At 43.5% G+C, this 22178-nt stretch overlaps 1 protein-coding gene across 1 annotated transcript in view; it reads left to right on the top strand.

Annotated features, from left to right (window-relative positions):
• Window positions 1-22178, top strand: part of IFFO2 (intermediate filament family orphan 2) — a 45733-nt gene that overhangs the window by 697 nt on the left and 22858 nt on the right. The gene's annotated exons all lie outside the window — the stretch shown is intronic.

Consider the following 22178-nt stretch of genomic DNA (forward strand, 5'->3'; position numbering starts at 1 on the left):
GGCCACGCGGCCTCCGCGCTGTGCGGGGGGGGGGGGGCGCCCCGCGAGCGGCGGTCCCTCCCCCCATTACCGAGGCTCCCTCTAAGCCAGGAATTCTATTTTCTGAGCTCCTGGCATTCAAGCGGTGAGCGGGCGATTTGGCCTACTGCCTACATTAGTTTGCTCTGGAGCCCCCCTCTCCGAGCTAAGGCAGAAATGGGTGTGAGCCGGGGGCTAAAAGAATGTGTGCTAGCTCGCACCAACCCAGCTTAGAGGGAACACTGGCTGCGATGCTCGTCTAAGCTGTGGAGTCCGGTGAGCAAAAAGCTGCTTTGTGAGCTCCTGGCATTAAAGCTGTGAGCGAGCCATTTGGCCGCTGTATCAATCCGTTTGCCCTGGAGCCCCCCTTCCCAAGCTAAGGCAGAAATGGGTGTGAGCCGGAGGCTAAAAGAATGTGTGCTAGCTCACACCAACTCAGCTGAGAGGGAACACTGCACAGGATGCTTTCCAGCTGGAGACCAACAGCTCTGGAGTGATTCTCGGCATGCCTTGGGTTTTGCACTCTTTAAAACACTGGAGTGCTGCTGCTGCAGCTGGGGGACAGGGATGGGGGGGTGCCTTCCTGGTGGCCCCTCGACCCCAGGGGTGTTTCCACCCAGGCCTCGGGTTTTGCACCCTTAACCTGGATTCGGCAGGCAGCTCCCCGCAGCTCTGGTGGGGGTGGGGTGGGGTGGGGGCTGGCTGCCAGGAGGCTCCAGGCTGAGAAGAGCAAAGGGCTGCTGTTAGGTTGGGCAGCATCCCCACCCTGTGGGCTTCTGCTAGCAGCGCTCCCTCGAGGGCCCAGTTGGGAAAGGCCCTTCCCCCCCCCCCAGGCAACAAAATGGCTGCTGGGTGGGGGGGGGAGGTGGGCCCTCTTTTCGGGGGTGGGGGGGAATAGACTGTGGTAAGCTCCATTGCTGCCTGCAAAGCTGCTGCCAGCATGGCAAGGCGGTGGATGAGGAGAGTCAGAAGGGGGGGTCCCTGGCCACCTTCCCACCCTTAGTGGGAATTGCTGTTGGGGTATTTCTGAACTGAAAAGTAAAAACTCCCCCACCCCCCCCCCCCCCCAAAACCCCAAAAGATTGGGCCAGGGGATCCAATTCTATGGGCCCCCAAAGAAGGTGCCCCCATCCTCTATTGCTTTAAATGGAAGGGGAAAAGGCATTTATAGAGACTGGATTTGTTGTCAGGTTTTTTTTAAAAAAAATGACAAATACCAGTGAGGTATTTTTTCAGGAGGTTTATTTATTTAGACCCCGCCATTGGTAGGTGCCATTATTGTCATTGGTTGAAGGTTGGGAGGGCAGCAGGAGGAAGTGAATTCCCTTTTCTGCCCTTTTCAGGTGTCTGGATTTGGGAATGGAAAAGGTCTTCATTTATTAATGTAAGGTAGCTAGTTTACTTTTCCTGCTAGAAAACGAAATAGGAATCCATTGGCAGCTTAAACACTTAACAAAGTCAGTTGCAGAATAATTTTTGGAGTCGGAGCCCTTTGAATCACTGGTGTGCTCAAGATAGCTGCCAGAATTGTCATATCGAAGTGGGGAAGAATGTGAGTCCTTTTCCCAATAAGTTCTAGAATTCTTTTTAGAGGAACTGAAGGAAAAGAATTTATTCTGTTCAATTTGTAAAGCACTTTTCCTGTTTGGTGAGCTCCGTGTGGCTAGCTGAATTGTCCTTGCACTGGTATTTGGTAGGTAGGGGGCTGAGGAAGTTGAATGGAGTCCCTTTACCTCTGTCTCACCTGTATTTTAGCCTGTCTTGGTATTAGCATATTTCAGTGATGAAAACCGACTTTTTTTGGTTGATGGGGAATTGATAGCTCTTGACACTGGAAGAGGAGAGATCTATCATGAACTGCCTTTTCTGTAGACAGCACAATTGCCGCTGGGTGGATATCAGGGAAGACAATAGGAAATCAGTCCCTGCTTTGACAAGTGAGGTGTCTGGGTTTCTTTGGGGGAGAGTTAAAAGTCTGGTTCTCTTTGGCTTCATAGCTCACCTTCCCACTGGTGTGCTCAAGCCAGTTGACAACACTGCTGTTGGATGGAGGTGGGGGGAGGAGGTGGGAGTGAATCTTTTCCCCTTTAGTGTAGGGAAGGAGGGTTTGTTAGGGGACAACTGGAAGAATGAAGCTAAAGGAAGGGACTTTGGGGAAAGGGGTGGGAAGGGAAGAGGTTGGGGGGGGCATGTTGTTTAGGAACAGTGGAGAGAACCTCGAGCCAAGAGGAAAGGCAGGGGATAAATGTTGTAATAAACTTCATAGATTGTAGTCACAACCCTTTTTCAGTTTCCTGGGCTCTGACGGGACTTGGCAAATATCCATTCTTTCCTACTGTAAGCCAGGGAGTCCCAGGTCCTTCTGCCACAAAGCTGTATTTATAACATGGCATTAACACTGACCCTCTTCGCACTTTGTGTGGTGTGGAGAAAGTCAATAATGGGTCGGAGTATTGGTGCAGCTGGATGGACTGCTTCCAAGGGAGCAGATGGTAGTCTGGCTTTTGGTCTGCATATTTTCTCATCGCTTCTTCTGCAACCCGGCAGTGTGAGTGCGTACAGGGAGTCAGGATATGAGCAATGTGAATGCCCGGAATGGCCCTCCTCACATCCACCCTCCCCCGACACACGCCTGTGTCAGAGGAAGTGACTGCTTGGGTGCTGTGGGGGGAAGGGTGGCGTTCGCTTTTAGTGGCAGAAGGTACAGAAATGAAAGTGAGGATATACATTTCTTTTGCCTGGTAGAAGGACTGTGATTGGTATGCATATTCCATCTGTGGTGCGTGAAGTAAGGAGTAAATGCCCCATGAAAGACAAAGAAGATGGCAGCAGTGAGATACTGGAGTATGAATTGCCTTGGCATAAGTTGAAACTGATACCTTTTGGGTGCATTAGGTGGTGACTATATTATGGGACACACACTGTCATTGGAGGCACTTATATAGTGAGTTGTGCTTATGGTAGTAAATCCCCAAACACTGGTGCAGTCGGTATGCACAGCCATCCCACAGGTCCAGAAACAAAACTATCAGCACAATATTTGGAGTCTGGCTTCTGTGGGAAGGGATTTTGGTGATTGAGGCTTAAGGACTGTTAAGCTGGCAGGATGGCTAGGACCTAGAAGGTAAAGTATCCCAGAGGCTGAGTGATGGCAGGAGAGGAGCAGAGCAGGCAGCGGATACAGGATCTTGAAGGGGAGGGCCAATGAAACAAAGGCCTGAAGAGAAGGCTGGGTGCCTGAGCCTGAGCCCCTGAGAAGTCTCCTGTGCCTTTAAGAGGTTGCATATAAAGGAAAATCCCACTGGCTGTGGTTTCTTTACATACTGCAGCACTGTGACCTGACAAGTCCTGTGGAGGAAGTGAGCTTGGAAGGCTGTAATTTTGCTGTAATATGAACTCATTGGACTGCTTGTCTGGTCTTCTAGTCATGGGAAGTGTAGGCTTAGTTTTGCTCTTAATCCTCTTTCCTTCAGTAAAAAGCTTAGGCCTGAAGAGACAGCGAAGAAGAGGTTGATGTTTGTGGGTGCTTCTAGGTGCAGAGCAGGAGATGGGTATCATGGGATATGGGTTTCACACTCCAGTGCAACGTGTGGGGAAGAAGACACCGGGAGCTGAGCTGATGACATTTTGATGCCTGTTAGATGGGTATCCTGCATGACCAATGGTTGTGATGCACCAGGAAGGATATTGCTAACATACCCGTTCTCTTCAGTGTAGTGTGGTGGTGTGTGTGACTTTGGGGGGATCTCCCTATGGGATGGGATGTCAAGTGCTCTGTTTCCATTGTGGCTGCAGGGAGTGATGGTTGAATTGATATCTCAACCCAGAGGAAATGGGCTTTAGAATGGATAGGATCTCTCTTAGGAAGTAATGCTCTGCTGAACTAAATGGTTACAATGCCAGAGCAATTGATGGAAGAATTAACTACTTATATTCTTAATGCCAGAATTTGGGTAGAAAATGTATGTCCCTGTGGGTGTGGCCATAGAATTGGGGTTAGGAATGTAGCTGGATTACAGAGGAAAAATGTGCTCACCCCCATCAAACTGTTCAGAAAAAGAGACGATTTCTTGGAGTGTGGAGGTGGGAGTATGGCATGGTTTTAAAGATAACTCTGGCAGCTACGTTTTGGGGACATCTGCTTTCTTGCTATTTGTTTACTATTCAGTAGCAAAAGCCAGTTATGGGTGGCTCATGGTTGATTCTGCATTCTGGTGGCTGTCATGAATTAGTTCAGTGGTGCAGTGTTTGAGTTGAAAGCACTGCAAAGGCTTGCATCCATTCACAACTATATTAATGATTATTTTAACAAAGAAATCCTTGGAATGAAAAATACTTGCCAACCTTTTTTCTCTGTACAAACTGAATATAGGTTTATTGAGTTGACTGTTTAATTTACTGTCTGTTTTAGGTTTATGTATCTGAAAGGGGATCTATAGGAAGACTGCTGTTACTGTAGCTGGTTGTTTGAGAGAACTGCAAGAGGCTGGCTTTGTTAAAAGCAGGTCTTCTGTTGCTATGATAGAAGGGTGAAGTGATTCTACTGATTTCCTCTTGCTGGATGGAAGAGGGTCTCTTTTCTAGGGCCCTGAAATCTTGCCATATTGCTTGTCCTTACTGATGTATTCCAGGATAGGTTCGAATGTCTGCTACCTATGAATAACTCTCTTTGGAGAAGAGAGATGGTTTTTGAGAGATAAAAATATTGTTAAATATTCAATATTGTTTCATGTCTGAGCCACCACTGTAGAATGTCCTCTACTGCTTCTGTCTAAATTAACAAATTAGGTTCCTTGTCTGCTTAAGTTTCTTATGACGTGCACAGTACTGTGTAATGATTACATTCTCAGTCTTGTTGAAATTCAGAGTTGACTGGAGTACTGATAATGCAGCAAACAAACCCTTAGTGAACTTTGCTTACTCTCCTAAGCAAACAACTAAATAAACCGATAGCATTCTGATAAAGGAAAATAGTTCGTTATTATCTGATATGAGGAATCCCCATGTTTTAGCATTCACCAATCAAAAGTGAAAGTCTTGCTTTGAAGTAACTTCTAGTTTTTTTCTGAAAAAACCCCATGACACAGAAAAGAGCGGCCTGCTGGTATGGTGCCTTGTCCAGCTCATCCTTAAAACATCATCTGATTCTTGAGCCAGAGGCTGTCCTTTGGTATGTGCCTTGGTCTGTCCCATGTAAATGTATTTTGAAAACCCTCTGCCTCTGTCATACCTTTCTTTGTCTCTCTGGCTAACTGTCAGAGGTAGTGCAAAGAGAAGAAACCAATCTGGAAATCTGAAGAAGCTGTTCCTCTGTTTCAGGGACAGGAATAAAGGCCTTTGTGCCATGCCTTTTGCTTTTTTGTTTTTGTATTGGGTAACAAAATGATTAAGTAGAACGTCATTCTTCAGCCTTGCACCGTAAAAGGCTTCTGTCTGCTCAGCCCATTCCGAATACTGTTTTTTAATAGTCCTGTCTTGTTTTGGAAGAAGAAGCTGTGTGCTGCTTTCTGGATGCCAGGAATTCTTTTTGTATTGCTTACTGAAGTCCAGATGGGCATTTTAACTCTCTTGCTGTTACTTTGTTAGGTGGTTGGTGATATAAGTGAAGAGTGTCACTGTTGGCTAAACATACTACAATGCCTCTTTAGACCTGAAGATGCTGTTAAAGCTTATTAAGATGCCTTAAATTGATACAGCATGTATTTGTCTCCTTCTGCCACAGTGTAAATAAACCAAACAGGCTGATGCAAAATCTTAACTATTTCTCCACTTGGGAACTATGCTGCAGATAACTTAGAATGGGGCTCACTGGTCATTGTAGTTCTGTAAGTGACCCTTTTTCAGATAATTCGCAGATCATTGCCAAGACCCGGTGGCAACAATAAGCTGAATAAGTCTGCTACTTGGTCAGTTTCTCTGCACAACTTCTTGTAAGATAAGCATCTGAAATTCGGCTTTCCTTGATGAGGTAGGCTTTCTCTGTAATTCATAAGACCTTTGTCAGGAGGGAAATATCAGAGAACGTTCAAGTCACACCTTACAACAGTTCCAAGCTGGTACTTCCAAGACCGACCGTCTTTCTTAGTTGGGAGAAGAGATGTCCATTTGATTTCTCCTCAATCTTAGAGACTTTTATACTTTTAGTTTTTAAACTTGATGTTCCAGATACCATTTTTGTTTAAAAACAAGGTAGTGTTAAGTGTTCTAGTACTGCAGTATTGTATAGTCATAGTTTGCTTAACAGTATATGGTAATATATAGTAAGTTGCCTCTTGTAATCACTAAGAGAACTTAGCCTGTTGGCAATTGCTGCACTAAGAGGTTTTTTGAAAACGAAGAGGCTTTTGTCTCCCTTCCTCTCATGTGGTGACATACAAATGACTGATAGAGGTGTGTGTGAGACAAGCTAGTGTTTTTGTGAGTAGACCCTAACTTCTGTGGATATTTCCCTAGTTGCCTTAATACGCGATTAAGTCTAGAGAGACTCTGGGGCAAGAAGCTACTGAAGTATTTTATTGGGTTAACTTTATTTCAGTTTTTCTCCTTGTCTTGCTCAGGAAGTCTATCATTACCAAACTAATTTAGTTTTGGGTTGCTTGTGAGAGTAACAGTTTTAAGGAGGATGAGTTCAGATATATGTTCAGTTTCTAATCTGAACATACCTTATTTCTGTAACATCTGAAGCCTTATTCTCCCTCCCCCCCCCATGCAAAACAAGAATGTATTCTATCTAGGATGCAGAGAGTGAAATGGCTGGTTTCTGTGTGCTCAAGACCTCTGTTTCTTGAACATCCTTGTTAGGAAATAGTTTTTAAAGTTCAGAACAGTTTCAAAAGCAGCTTGCTAGGTGTGTACTAGCCTATGGGTCTACCTAATTTCTTTGATCCTGTCCACTGACCATATAAAATCAGGAAAGAATCCCTTTCGGAGCCAGTGATGTAGAGTGAAAGTTTTTCAAATGTTATTTTTCTGCCCCACATAAGCACATATAGTCTCTCCGTGGTTGTCGGGGCTGTTGTGCTGCAAATCAGTGATCTTAGATGGGATAGAAATGGTGTATGAAGTATGGACAACCCCACAAACACAGCCCAGGCTTGTACATGGTATTTTTGTCCTCTTTGGCTAACATTTTAAAATTTTCCCTAACATTTTAAAATAGTTAAATAATTCAAAGTTGAACATTTTCCTGTTATGGTGTAACATATGTCAACTCTGCTGCCCACCGAAAGATGATCAGCTTGTTTTCTTGGATGTGACTATCTGGGAAAGTTTGGCATGAACATTTAATGGAAAGATATGAATCTCCACTACTTCCACCTAAGTCGAATACAAGGAGCTGGTCTTCTGTTAAAGAAGTTGAGATGTTACCGATGTGGCCTGCTATAATGGCGGCCGAAGCCGGAAGTCTTATAGCATCCTTAGCTTCCGGCAAGTCTCTGGGGGAAAATCTGGTTCCAGTAGATCTGATAAAAACGTTTTCTAGCCGGTGGTCCCCGGTGCTAGCTAAATTATTTTCTCGGCTGAACAGCGCAGGTGTGTTCCCAGTAGGCTGGATGTGACTCTGATGCTCAGGAAGGCCTTCAGTCTTTGCAAATGGTCCTAGAGAGCATTAGCATCCCATTTCAGTGGGAAATGCTTCTTGAGATGAAACTGAACAAACCAGTGTTGTGATCCAAGCTGGCCCTTGCTGCCATAAACATCGTGTTAGTAGGCTGTGTTTACTCTGAAATAAGTTGGGCTGCAGTTTTTTCTCTTGTACTTAATGATTGATCCTCTTCAGTCTTAAAACCTTGTACTGTTGAACTTTCCTTGAAAGAATCGGCTTTAACCCAGGCTTCTTGAGAGTTATTTCTAGTTCAGCATTTATTTTGAAATGCTTGCATCATAGGAATGATGTTAGAACACACCAAAATTCAAACTGCTACTTGGTGTTGCCCTGTGTTGGTAAACACCCCAGTAAAGTTTTTGTATGTGATTTGAATAATAACTTTGTGTAGCCATTTAAGGTCTAGTTAGTGAAAACCTTTTTTAGAGCATTCTGTATTCATATGTGGAGAGGCTTTTCCTTTTGAAAATTTCTGAATAAAGCCTATTGATCAGTCTGTTTGGAACTTCAGTTCTAGCACTTGAATGCATTTTTGTATATTATGGTTCCAAAATAGTCGTTAATTGGTCCAGACGTTTAGTGTTTGTCAGGCAGTTGGGCCTTCTTGCAACAGTGGACAGAAACTAACTGTTAATAATGGTTGAGCTGGAAATAATTGCTTTTCCTCAGGTTGCACTTTGATTTGGCAGATTAATAAAGTCCAGTTGAGGATAGGGATTGTTTCAAATTTGCTGCAGATGGAAAGGGTAAAGGTTATCATTGCCAAAGGGAGAGCGTGACAAAACTAACAAACTCTTGTTTTTCAAAAATAAGGAACTTAATAAAAATGTGCTTAAAAGCAATCTGAGAGGAATGTCTAAATCAACTTTTAAGTTAAAATATCACTCTTAACAAGATGCAAATGTTATAGTACAGACCAATCAAAAACAAATGATTTTTGATATGGAAAGGAATTCCAGCGAAGTAGTAACTCTTTCCTGCCTGTCTTTCTGGCTGTGCTAGTAACAGTAACATAAATATTTGTCATTAGCTTTCTATGTCTTTCTTTTTAAAAATCTTTACTGCTACATCTTTGTCTGTTTGCAGAAACATTGTGCAAAGATACACTGCGATCAATAGTTCACACTTTGCAAGCAAGGTGCTACTAGATTCCTCTGAGGACTAACAAGGTTTTGTTCTGTTGTGTTTGTATGGGCTAGAACCCATTTTTTTCAGATACAGTGAGTGGTCATATAATGTGAAAAAGCCTACTGCAGAGTGAACACTGCCTATAGTTTCCATGAAAAAAGTTGTTATTGCTGAAGTTAAGTTTCAATATGTACCACTCTTTAAATTGCAAACGTGATGTAATACATGTCTTTAATGTGGGACTTGGTTTGGTATGATGGGGAAGAATATACAGTAGATCTGTAAGCTGAAGTAATTGAGTAGGTAACTGAAGGACATTGTGTGTCATGTAGTGACACTATTCCTCCTCCCCACCCCCAATATCCTTGTGGCTCCACCCAAACTCAGTAAAGGTTGAAAGAACTGTTTTGCAAAGATTAGTGTAAGACTCTCCTCAACAAAACAGTGGAATAGATTAACAATAAATACCAGGCAGTAGAAACTACTTTCCCTGACCTTGATAGCCCAGGCTAGCTTGATCTCGGAAGCTAGTACTTGGATGGGAGACCTCCAAGGAATACCAGGGTCATGACGCGGGGGCAGGCAATGGCAAACTACCTCTTAGTGTCTCTTGCCTTGAAAACCCCACAGGGTCACTATAAGTCAGATTTGATTTGACTGCAAAACAGACCAAGAAACCTACTTATAGTTCTTTGGCTCGTTGCTTCAGGGGAGTTTTAAAAACCACTGTTTTATCTCTTGGTTGTCTCAGTTGCCAAGATTTGACTGCTAATAATGTCAGGTGTGGGACAGATAACCCCCAAGATGTTAAGGCGAGCATTCCGTGTAGGAGTACCCATGGAAATGAGATCTGGTCAGAATCCGGGTGAATCAGCATCTTCCCTTGCAAAAGCTCAAATAATGTGCAATAGTTTAAGGTGCTCAAGATGGAAGCTGAAGAGGTTGGTTAATAAAGTCATGTGTATATTGGTTTGCATGGGGTTGATGACCAAATATTTCAGGCTGCTGTGATCAAATCCGTAAACACATACTCTTATGTAACTAAACAGTTTTTAAATCTTCAACTCAGTAGCTGAAGCCATGTTCATGTAAGACTCCAATGAAAATAGAAACCTAGGCACAAGATATTTCTGGCTCTTCATTATACGTATTTAGAGGCTTAAATGGCTGTATAATGCAGTGCAAGTCTGTAGCTAAAGTAAGAATAGGGCTGATGTAGAGCTCAGCAGCTGCTTTTTTTTTTTTTTTACTGTGGTTCAGTCTTTGCAGGAACACTTCTAGGATTTTGCCTTTGACTCCTGAGCAGTAATTTCTCTTGAGAACTGTTGACCAGTCTCCAGGCGGTGGTTTTAAAACTTGGTGTGTCTGAAATAGTAATCTGCGTTGCATTCAATATATAGTGAAACTACAGATATGTTACATGAAAGCCCTGTGAACTCTAATCATCTTCTGTTAGAAAGTGAATTGCACTCAAATAGTTCCCACCGTATGGCTGTGATGAACCAGTACAGTTCCATAGGGCTGAAGGGTTTGATTTGGCCACCATAGAAGTGATATTTCAAGGTTGCATTCAGTGTTGTGTTATGTATAATGCATCTATACAGTACTTTTATCTCATTGACTTATTTCGGCCATGTCATGCGGAAGAACTCACTAGGAAAAGCAATTATGCTTGGATTGGTTAGCGGCAAAGGAAACCGGGCCGCCAAAGAACACGGTGGCTAGACACCATAAAAGTCGACACCAGCCTGAGCATGAAACGACTCAAAGAAACAGTACAAGATTGGAAAATGTGGAGAGAGCTGGCCCATAGAAGTGCCAAGAGTCGGACTCGACTGAACGTCTAACAACAGCAAGTGCAAGATTGGAAAATGTGGAGAGAGCTGGCCCATAGAATCGCCAAGAGTCGGACATGACTGAACGGCTAACAACAGCAAGTGCAAAATGTTTGCAGTGCAAAAGCAAAAAGGGCAGGGAGGGAATCAGAAAGCTGTTGGCCAGAACCATTTCTTGGCATGACACTTATTTTTCTCCCTTGGCCTTACTAGTGCCCTACTCTGCAGTGTCTACCCATGGTTTCCATGATGGTGTCCTATTTCTCTGCATCTCATGCTTAGTGCTTAGTGTCCAGGTAGTTCTGTTTTTACCAGTTTATTATGTTGCATAAACAAGAGGATTATTACAACGCTCAGTTAATCTAATATTTTTGCCTCCACCTTGAAAGAAATTATACAAGTTAATCATAAGTCTCGTTGCTCTTTCTCTGATCCTAATCAAAAAGACATTTCTCCCATGTGTAAATAGCCCTTCTTTAGATCTCGGCCACAAAATACTTAGCAAACTCTATTAATTGGCAATCTCCCCCCCCCCCCCCCCACCACCACTTTTTTTTGTGGTTTTTTTTTTTTATTATTTTTCTTCAGTTTAAAATGTGTGGGAATGTGTTCCCTTAATCTTCAGCAGAAGGAACAATTCAGCCCCATGAACACAGAGTTGCTTCATCTAGACTATGACATCAGTCATGTCCCTAAATCTCCTTCACAAGCAAGCACCATTTAGAGAATAGCATTCTGTCCATTAATGATGTGTCTTGTTAATAACACAAATCTGCACTAGAGTTGCATTGTTAGTGTAAAATTGAATCATAGATGATACATTTTAATGTGGGCATGTCTACCAAAGGGTGACTTGCTGTCATGTGGCAAACATTCATTCACTGGACCAATTCTGCCAGATTTCAAATAGTTCACTTGGACCAGGATGTAAAAATTCAGTCTCTGTTAATGAAGAAAAAAGAATCCTCTTGAATGTCTGGTTTTTCTTTGAAAGATAGCCTGAGAAATAAGTGTGAGAGCTTAGGGCATCTAGGTTCCAGCAAAGGAACAAGGCAGTGAGATGTCCCTTTTGTGTCATTATTGCGAGCTTTGTGCTGGAAACCATGGTTCCATGATACTGCACATCAAAGCAGGGTACAGCGCTGTAGATTCTCTCTGATCTCAAATTAACATTACTTAGACAGATGGGAGGTGACTGAAAGATGAATTCATTGGTGCATCCCTAAAACCCTGCCAGGGCTATACAGAGGAAAATGTTACAACTTTCAGATGCCATGTTCAGCTTTTTTGGTGCTCAAACTGCCAGATGTTGGGGATTTTTCAAGTGCTATTATTGTACCTGACATAGAATTTTAAATGAAAAATGCCATTAATTGCAGACCTGGAAGCCTTTTATTTTGGATGGCTTTAAGATGTCACTGAATTGTCCCCCATCTTGAATGAGAGGGTAATTGTTATGGTGTGGTTGATGTTGGGCCTGGACTGAGAAGACCTGGACTCAAATCTCCATTCAGCCATTAAGTTCACTGGATGACTTTGGGCCAGTGTGTCTCTCTCTGGCCAACCTGTCTGACAAGAGTCCTTCATAGGATCAAAGGAAGGGAGAGAGCCTTGAACAGTATTCTGAGCTCCTCAGTGAACAGTGAAATACCAAACTAATCGATAGATAACAAGTCTGTAAATGGGAATAGTCATTTGCAACACCAAAGCTGTATGTATTGATATAATGGCACCTCCAAAGTAAACAACTGAGGCCAGGATGAATATCTCACAGGGGTTGCTTCCTACATGTTCTTCTGAATCAGTGGAAACACAACATAATATCTCTGAGTTCTAGATTTTGGTACCTGCTGGCAGCAAAAAAGTGGGGAATTACATGTTTATGTTCAGACAAGTCGATAGAAAGGGGAGTTTAAGGTGATTGTTGGAAAATAGTAGGATCGATTCAGAGCTCAGCAATGTAAGAACTTATATTCTTCCAGTCTGCCAGTGTTTCTCACTTTTAGTATGAGATCAAGAACTGTTCTAGCAAATTATTCTGGCATGTGATATGAAATGATATTTTGTTGCTGTTGTTCAGTCGCACAGTTGAGTCTGACTCTTCGCGACCCCATGGACCAGATCACGCCAGGCCTTCTTGTCTTCCGGCGTCCTCTGAAGTTTGCTCAACTTCATGTTTGTTGCATCGATGACACTGTCTAACCATCTCATCCTTTGCCGTCCCCGTCTTCTTTGACCTTCAATCTTTCCCAGCATCAGGGTCTTCTCCAGTGAGTGCTCCCTTCTCATTTGGTGGCCAAAGTATTTGAGCTTCAGCTTCATTATCTGGCCTTCCAGGGAACAGTCAGGGTTGATTTCTTTTAGGATTGACTGATTTGATCTTCTTGCAGTCCAAGGGACTCTCAAGAGTCTTCTCCAGCACCATAGTTCAAAAGAATCTATTCTTCGGCGCTCGGCCTTCCTTATAATCCAACTCTCGCAGCCATACATGACTACTGGGAATACCATTGCTTTGACCATGCGGACTGTGATGTCTCTACTTTTTATCATAATGTTGAGGTGATCTGGGATCCCAGGAACGTGAAGTCTGTCACTACTTCCATGACTTCCCCTTCTATTTGCCAAGGAGTGATGGGGCCGGATGCCATGATCTTAGTTTTTTTGATGTTGAGCTTCAAGCCCACTTTTGCGCTCTCCTCTTTTACCCTGAGCAAGAGGCTCTTTAGGTCCTCTTCACTTTCAGACATTAGAATGGTATCATCTGCATATCTGAGGTGGTTGATCTTTTCCCCAGCAATCTTAATTCCCGCTTGTGATTCATCCAGGCCAGCATTTTGCATGATGTACTCTGCATATATATTAAATAAGCAAGGTGACAATATACATCCTTGTCGTACTCCTTTTCCTATGCTAAACCAATCAGTTGTTCCATATCTGGTTCTAACTGTCGCTTCTTGACCCTTATACAGGTTTCTCAAGAGACATGAAATGATCTGCTAGCATATAATTAGCAGCTGGCCCAGGTGGTACTAGCACTTTTCTACCAGCTTTTCAGATTGCCAGTGTGTGAAGCAGGACAAGAGTGGAATAAGGAAGAAAAGTTATTCAGTGGCTCTGGCTCTGCAGCTGTTAAAGATGTGCATCAGTTTAGGGCCATGCAGATGTCCTAGTGTGTGCCTTGCGAATGCAGTGGGGTCTTGTGCTAAAACTTTCCTGGAGAGCTATTAACTAGTTATAGGCTATTTGTTCATGAGTTGCAAGAGACATAGTGTGTTTTTCTGATTCACTGTGGATTGCGTCTAAGAGCAGTAATTCCTATCAGTGTGCCATATTACAGGACTTATTTATGGAGCTGTGAAGTCTTTTCTACCTGTATTTCCGTAGCAGTAAATTCATATCTACTTGTATTGAAGTATTCAAGGCAACATGTGGCAGTACCAAGGCTGGCTTTTATAACCTCAGTTGGTGGGGAATACTATATCTGACTCCTCTCTCCCCCTCCCCAGTTTCCCCCCTCAATATATCAGCTGGCTTTATCTTCATGAACAATGCACAATGCATCTGCCTTTCATGCTGCTTTCTGCCAGCTCAGTCTGGATTTATTCCTTGTCTTGCTTGCTTGGTTTTGCTGTTTGCTTGGCCTTCAGTGTGTGATTTAAAATTACATGCTCGTCTCAATCTAGCCCTCTTGCGATGGTATGCCACTCAAAGATGAGGGAACGAGGTAGTGTGCACCAGTGTGTTCCCTCCATAACTAAGGCTTTGTGTTAAAGTGAAGAACTACTGGGGTGTCATAGTTGTGTGCTCCCATACTCTTACCAAGCATTTTACTAAATGACTACCTCATCTAGCTGATGTTGTTGTTGTTCAGTCGCACAGTCGAGTCCGATTCTTCGCGACCCCATGGACCAGATCACGCCAGGCCTTTCTGTCTTCCGCCGTCCTTGAGGTTTGCTCTAGCTGATGGGAAGCTAGCAAAAAGGGAACCGGTTTGGAGGCTAACTAGGTAACATTTGGCAGAGTGGTGTGGAGGGTCTCATTTCCTTTTTATGGTGGCACTTCATGAGTTTTAAGCCCTTTCCGTAAAGTGGGGTAGGACAGATATGAAAGACCCCTCTTTGGGGGATGTAGCTGCTGCTGCTACTAAGTCGAGTGTGCTGCCCTGAAGGTTCAAGCTGATGCAGGTTATACGAGGGTAAATTTAAGACAGCTGCGTGTGCCCAGTTACCCTGCCTGGGATAGAGGGGATGTGGCCTCAGAGATCCCGTGTGAGGCTGCTTGTTCAAGCACGGCAAGACCGTCCAGTGTTGAGATGGAGAACTGGCTCCCATATTGCTGGAGACCAGGTTACTTGAGTTTTTAATCTACCACCACCTCCTCTACAAAATCTTGTTCTGTACCAGTTCTCTGGTACCTACTTGCTTTACCACAGTAAACTCCCAGAATTTTCAAAAGCAAAAGTTTATTAGCCTTTTTACAAAGAAATTAGGTGGCTGTCTTTGAGGAGAATGCGCAACACATGTCTGTAACAATTTATAATGTACTTTTATTGACTGTTCATTTGAACATTTAAAGCTGCTTAAATCAGGCCATTGGTCCATTTAAGTTGGTGCAGTGACGGCGACTCTCCAGGGTCTCAAGCAGATATGGGTCTTTCCCAACACCTCCTATCTGAAATCCCTTAACCGGATGTGCCAGGGGTAGAATTGAAGTAAGATCTTTTGCATGTGAAGCAGGTGCTGTACTGCCAAGTTATAGTTTAAACCCCCACCCGCTGGTACTCAGTAGCAAATATTAACTTGTACAGTTAATGGGTAAAGTCGCTTAAAGTTCAGAAGACAGTAGAGTATTTGTTATGCAGATTATCTCTCTGTCAGGCTACCTGAACATTGGCTGGGCAGTGGGGAATAATTTTCATTCAACTTTAATTAACTTGGTGAATCAAGTTAATTCCTAAACTCTCAGCCAACTTTTGTCCTCCAACTTGTTGAATTTCCAAATGGTCAGAGTTGCCAGCAACACTTGTATGGCATAAAAATCTTGGGGTTTTTTTTTCAGTATACCAAAAAGTTGCTTAAAATTCAGTAGACAGTTGAGTGTTCATGTAATGCAGCTAGTCTGACAGGTAGTTTACAATGTGGTGATATAGATACTGCTTAGGCAAGAAAACACATTCTAAAACCTGAGTTCTGTATTTAATTATCTTGCACCCTGGAGCTCTTTTCAGGGAGCTAATCCTCTGTTCTGCAGATTGCCAAAATAATTACCTCTTTCAAAAGAGTTCTGTTTTTACCTCCAGTTATAATCATGACAGTAGTACAGAAAGCAAAGAATGGCTTTTTCTCCACAGATGTTTCATAAGCCATGCTGCTAATTGTCTTTCCAGTAGGACTTAGATCATACGAAAGCAGTTTAACATTTAAGTTTTTGGAATAAAAGTGTACCACACAATTAGTTTTCTGTACATAGAGCTTGCTGCAACTTTTCAACTTGCTAGTTCAGAGGAAGCTGGCCTTCATCTCCAGCTGTCCCTGTGAGGTTATGTTTGTTGAAGAGCTAGCACAAATTATGCTCATGTTACTAAATGGGAAGACCCCAGGTCACAGTTGGGGGGGGGGAGATGTCAGATATTTTCCCATTAAAATGTGTATGCTGTTCAATAAAGAGGCACAAGTTTGAACTAATCAGAATTCTGGGCAACACTTCTTTGCCTGAAGACTTCCATGAGTTGTTGAACAGTATTAGCACGTTAACCAGGTACTGCAGAACTTGGTTTAGAACACTTCCTTGGGCAAGCCATAGTTCTGTCAGAGCTGTCTTTGAAAGGAGCTCTCTCAGGCCCACCTGCCTCACAGGGTGTCTGTTGTGGGGAGGGGGAGAGAAAGGAGTTTGTAAGCCGCTCTGAGACGCCGAGTGAAGGGTGGGGTTTAAGTCCAATCTCTTCTTCTTCTTCCCTGAAACAAGCAGTTACTCCAGAGCATGGCACATGTTTCCACTGAGTTCAGTTCCATTCTGCTGAATCTGGAGGTCAGTAATACAAGACAGGAGGGCCCAACGTGATGTGGTTGCAAAGAGTCACACTCGACTGTGCAACTGAACAACAACAAAAAATACAAGAGATTTTTATGACTCTTGTCCCAAGTACATGGCTGCAGTATGTTTTTCTGACCACGCAAGGGACATGATTTGAGAGCATTGTTCTCATGTCAACTTTCGAGATAGAATGTGTGTTGTTTCCTACAGCCTGCTATCCTATTTCTTACCATGAAGTAACTTTCCAGCTGCTTCATCTAAACTTAAGCAGCACATATCCAAACAGTTAAAACAATGCAGACAACAAACTGCCTAAGGCTAGGCATGCTCTAAACAGTGCAGTAAATAGAGTTGCAAAGGCAGAAGCCAGTGCAGTAGAACAGAATAAAAACATACAATAACTTTTTGTTATTTTTTCCAATGTGCTATATACTTTTCTGTAGTAAAATGGCACATACAAATAAACATTGGCATGGACTGTAGCCCTGTTCCTTTTAGAAAGAAGCATTGTCCTGAAGCATTCCATTCCACTACAGCCCCATTTCTTCTATAAAAAAAGGCCTCCTGAGCAGCTTTTTTTTTTAATACAACCTGTGTAATGGTGGAAGCGTGGGAGGCTTCCTCATCTCCTCAGGCATGCCATTCTGCAAGGCGGGGGGGGGGGGCATGACAGAGAATGAGTGTGTGCTGCCATTGCAGGTGGCACCTTTAGAAGGCTTTGCCGAGAAGAGCAAAGCTGTCAGACTGGGGTATAGCAGGTATGTGGGTCCATTAAGGGCTTTGCAGGTGATAATGGAGCCTGGTTACTGGTAGTAATTGGGCTGATGCATGCGCCTTGGAATGGTTAGCCTTATTTCTAAGGGGGCTTCAGAACAAGGCTGTTGCTGACCATCGTTCACTGGGGCTGAAGGCCTGACAGAGAATGTGTGGGTGATCAGCATCCCTGCCCGCAGGATGATCGCAGGCTTGGAATCTCCCTGTTTCCCAGATCACAGGGGTGTGTGTCAGTTCACTGCAGAGTTACCGTGGTGGCACCCTTGCAAAAAATGGCTCAAGGCATTCTAGCTTAGTATTTTATATTGAACAATCTGTGAGAAAATAGTACTTTGGAATTAGCTCTAGGAGGTGCCAACCAATGAAACATGCTCAACATTGTATTGAAAGAATCTGATCTGGCGAGTGTGTATGAGCAATGCTGGGATGAAGAGATCCCAGCAAAGGATATCTTTGTAGTGGTAGCTGGAGCAGTCTGTGTTTACGGATTTGATCACAGCAGCCTGAAATCTTTTTAATTACTTGGAGCTCTTGCACAGGAGCTGCTTTTGGGTGTGTACTGCTCAAATGAAAACCAGAACTTTGAAGAATGTAGCCAAAACCACAGCCCAGCACATTCCTTTGAAAGCTTCGTACACGCTTCAGAATGCAGGAGTTTTGCTGTTACACATCTTGGTGTGCCTGCTGGCTTCATCATTGTTAATGGGTTCTTTTTATTGTGGCTTCAACAGCATGCTTTTTTTCAGGTGAATGTAACCATTGCTTGTAATTGTTCAATGCTTACAAGCTCATCTCATGAACTCTCATTGTTGTCTGAAGAAAGTCTTTCCATTTTGGTACCGGAACAGAACTAGGTTAGCAATGAATTAAGTTGACTTGAGGTATTTACCAACTATTTTTTCTTTGTCGTCCCCACATTAGATCTCCTTACCTCCTGTCTGCCCCCTAAAATAAGTGGCACTGTTGAATGTCCAGTGTGGAAAATCGGGTTTGATTTAGTATAAAATCAAAGGCACAGTAAGTTCTAGTCTGCTGAAACAGCAGATCTGAATGCTTAGAATGTTTAACTCCAGAAGTCTCTTGGAAATAGAACATGGTTGCTAGTACCTTGAGATCAGGAATTAACTCCTTCATCAAGGGGAGACTTATTTTGAAGAGAAATAGGAAAGACGATCCCTCTGACTTGCAAGCCCAGGAAAACTTTGCTCTTGCATTTGAGCCAGGTTTTAATGGAATCAGATGTTCCTATTAAATTAAAACATTTTGCATGGAGCTGTTCGGTTAGCATTTAATTTTGTCTTTCAATAAGAACCCAAGGCGCTGGGGGCTAAAATGCCCAGTCCTTGGGATAAACTTGAAGAGTCTGAAAATAAACAGAGTTGCTAAAATGCATGTGGTTATTCCAGTTAATTTGCGGCTGTTTTTCTACCTCCTGCCACGAAGTGTTTACTGAGCATCAAATAGCTCCTCTCTGGGGCATTATCTGCTTGTGAGGGTTTGAGTAGCCCTGACCTGGATAGCCCAGGATAGCCTGCTCTTGTCAGATCTCAGAAGCTAAGCAGGGTCGGCCCTGGCAAATATTTGGAAGGGAGACCATCAAGGAATACCAGGGCCGTGATGTGGAGCCAGGCAATGGCAAACCACCTTTGAATGTCTCTTGATGCAATATCCTCTTGGTCACTTGTGCTACAAATACTGTATCCCAGGTTAGCTGAATTCTGTACTATGAAAAGCTGTCCTATGTGAGTTTAAGAAGCTGCCGGTTGTGAATAAACCTGTAATTTTTCAGCCATGGAAGAGAGGCAGGAAACTGTAAAGAGTGTTGAAGCCCTTGCCGGTCCTACCTGTCTTCTCTCTGCTCCCTCTGTTCCCCTGCACCCTTCAACCAGACTCATGGCTTATCAGTGTGCCTGTGCGTTGGCTGAGCTTATGCATAGTCATGGTGTTCACATTACCCGGCATGTACTTTAATGCTCTGACATAAGGCTTGTTCACAGCCCTTTTAACAATTGCCTGCCTCTTTTGTACATCTTAAAATACGGTTTAGTTATTGTTGTGTACTTCATGGTGCCTTATGGTGCCCTAAAACTCTTCTCTCTTCCCTGGCACTGTATGGGAATGTAGGTGGAGTTCTCACTCAGTGGGATATCTTGAAGGGCAGCGTTTCTAAACAAAGATTGTTTTTGTAACCCTTCAGTCCCATGGTATCCATGTATTCAAGAGATGTAGGAGTCTGTAGAACAGGGTTTTAATCTGATCTTTGTTTGATGCGAGGAGAAAAGCCGTTGATGCAAGCCGTGATATGTGACTGGTAAATGGTTAGATCTGATATGAGGGATGAGTGGACCTGTTTGTACAGGCCCAGAAAAGAGGACCAAGTGACGCTGCCATGACTAATATCAAAGGAAATAAGCTGGCTATTTTGAGCATGTGAAACACCAAAATCTTGTCAATGTTAGCAAATGGTGTGGCACACCCTTCTGCTCAGGAAAGCATAGGCATCCAGAATATGAGACATCAGAAGAGCAAGCCGCGTTGCCATAGGGCAGCAAGGAGGAAACTGTTTCTCCGGTCTTCTGTGCTTGTATAGCAGAAGGTGAGGCCTGGGCAAGGTGCAGCGATCTGTGCCTCACCAGATTCTCTTTGTCCCTCCTTTGTCACTTCTGGTGGAGCTCTTGGCACTGCTTTGGGTGTTCTCCATTCAGCAGATGAGCAAAAGCAGGTGTAACTCTCAGGGCCAGATGACAAAAAAGGCCTCCTCATTCTATCTCTTACAAAAGGAATCTTTCATTCCAGCCTCTAGGGTCATATGCATATCTAAGGCTCTCTGATGTTCCTAAGTCAGGACTGTAGAGTTTTGCTACCAGTGTTTGGTAACATGCGTCTGGTGTCCTGATGACTTTTGGGTGGTAGCTGCTTGTTGAAGGAGGATGGTCCTTTTCTCTCCATAAACGGGGAGAAAATTGCAAGTAGGCAGCTTTTCTGACAGGTTATATCAGAAGCAGCAGCTGATCAAATTCTGGGTAGCAATGTGTGTGAACAAGATCTTGGGGTATGGGTGGACCAAAAGTTAAATATGAGCAGGCAGTGTGATACAGCAACAAAAAAGGCCAATGCGATCTTGGGGTGTATCAACAGAGGCATAACATCCAAATCGCAAGATGTCATAGTAGTCCCGCTGTACACCGCATTGGTCAGGCTGCACCTGGAGTATTTTGTTCTGTTCTGGAGGCCTCACTTCAAAAAGGATGTGGACAGAATGGAGCAGGTGCAGAGGAGAGCAAGGAGAATGATCGGGGGCCTGGAGACCCAGCCCTAGGAGGAAAGGCTGAGGGCCTTGGGAATGTTCCTTCTGTAGAAGGGGGTGGGGGGAGAGACAAGATGGCTCTCTTGAAGTATTTGAAGGGCTGTCACTTACAGGAGGGCAGGGAGCCGTGGGAAGGTACTGGTTGGATCTCAGGAAAAACCTTTTTACAATAAGAGTTGTGCAACAGTGGAATCAGCTGCCTAGGGAGGTGATAAGCAGTGTCTGGACGAACACTTGTCAGGGATGCTCTGGGGAAGGCTGATCCCGCATTGAGCAGGGGGTTGGACTAGGATGGCCTGTATGGCCTCTTCCAACTCAGTGATTCTGTGACTTCTATGTGAGCTGTAGTAATTTTTATGTATGCAGTGAAAACATGTTATAAAATAGTACTTGTAGTTAATGATATCTACCTCTCTTGGGAAGTCTTGAGTTTTCTTTGTGTTCTATATTTCAATATAGAACAAATCAACGTCTTTCTTGTTTGTGGGGGAGAGGTCTGAAGCAATTTGTGTCTCAGCTGTACGCGTAGACATCAAGGCTCTTCTAAACTCCTTGGTAAACATACTCTTCTCTTTTGACTGTTTTCGGTGATGTTTACATTCTGGAATAGATAACTGGAAATAGCACAGGTCTGCCATCTGCAACCTGATGACCTCTTGGAATGTCTAACCCAAAACGACAGTTTTATCTAAATAGCATACTTTTAAAAAATAAATTCATAGGCTCATCCATCAGGACGTTTCTCCCACCCCCTTGGTGGTGGTGTCCTCCCAGGAAGTCAGAATGAAACAAAAATGTGGAAGAAAGCTGTGGCTTTTGGGACTGCCTGATAAATATTTTCTGTAGTTCCCACCTTTTTATTCTACTGTTTAGTTTTCTTTTGGATGGTAACTTGAGTTGTGGGCCATCTTTTTTGCTACGACTGAAGTACATATCTAAACTCTGACTCACCTGAATGTCAACGTTGCTTTCATCAGCCACTGGTGGCTTTTACTTGGCCGCAAGTATTCTGCTACTTTTAGAAAGTGCTCATCTTTTCTGCCTCCTCTCCCAGGCTCAATGGAAGAGACATGTGATGTCGGAGGTAGCTTGAGGTCTAAAGACGCTGTGACTAAATACATCTGGAATGCAGTATTGCATGTGGAAATCGAATGGATGCCTGACTTCAAGCAGACCAGTCCATTATTTCCTTGTAACTATAACAATGAGCATGTGAGTGTTGATAGTCGTCAAAACATTAAGGGCAGACATTTCAGTGGAAGGGATCTTAGGCCATGCTCAGTGTTTAAATATTTTGGAAGTGACATCTTTAAAAATAATCCCAGTAGTCTGTGACTAGGCTGCTAATGCCATTATTGCAGTCTGTAAATTCTGCTTGGCAATGCTTTGCTCAGGCACTGAACAGCCTGATTTGGCTGCAGCTGGACATTGTGGGAACTAAAGCTTGAGCCAAGGAAAATCTGAGACTAGTGAGAGC

This window comes from Gekko japonicus, unplaced genomic scaffold (assembly GCF_001447785.1).
Source record: "Gekko japonicus isolate JY-2015 unplaced genomic scaffold, Gekko_japonicus_V1.1 scaffold131, whole genome shotgun sequence".
Classification (NCBI taxonomy): Eukaryota; Metazoa; Chordata; class Lepidosauria; order Squamata; family Gekkonidae; genus Gekko; species Gekko japonicus.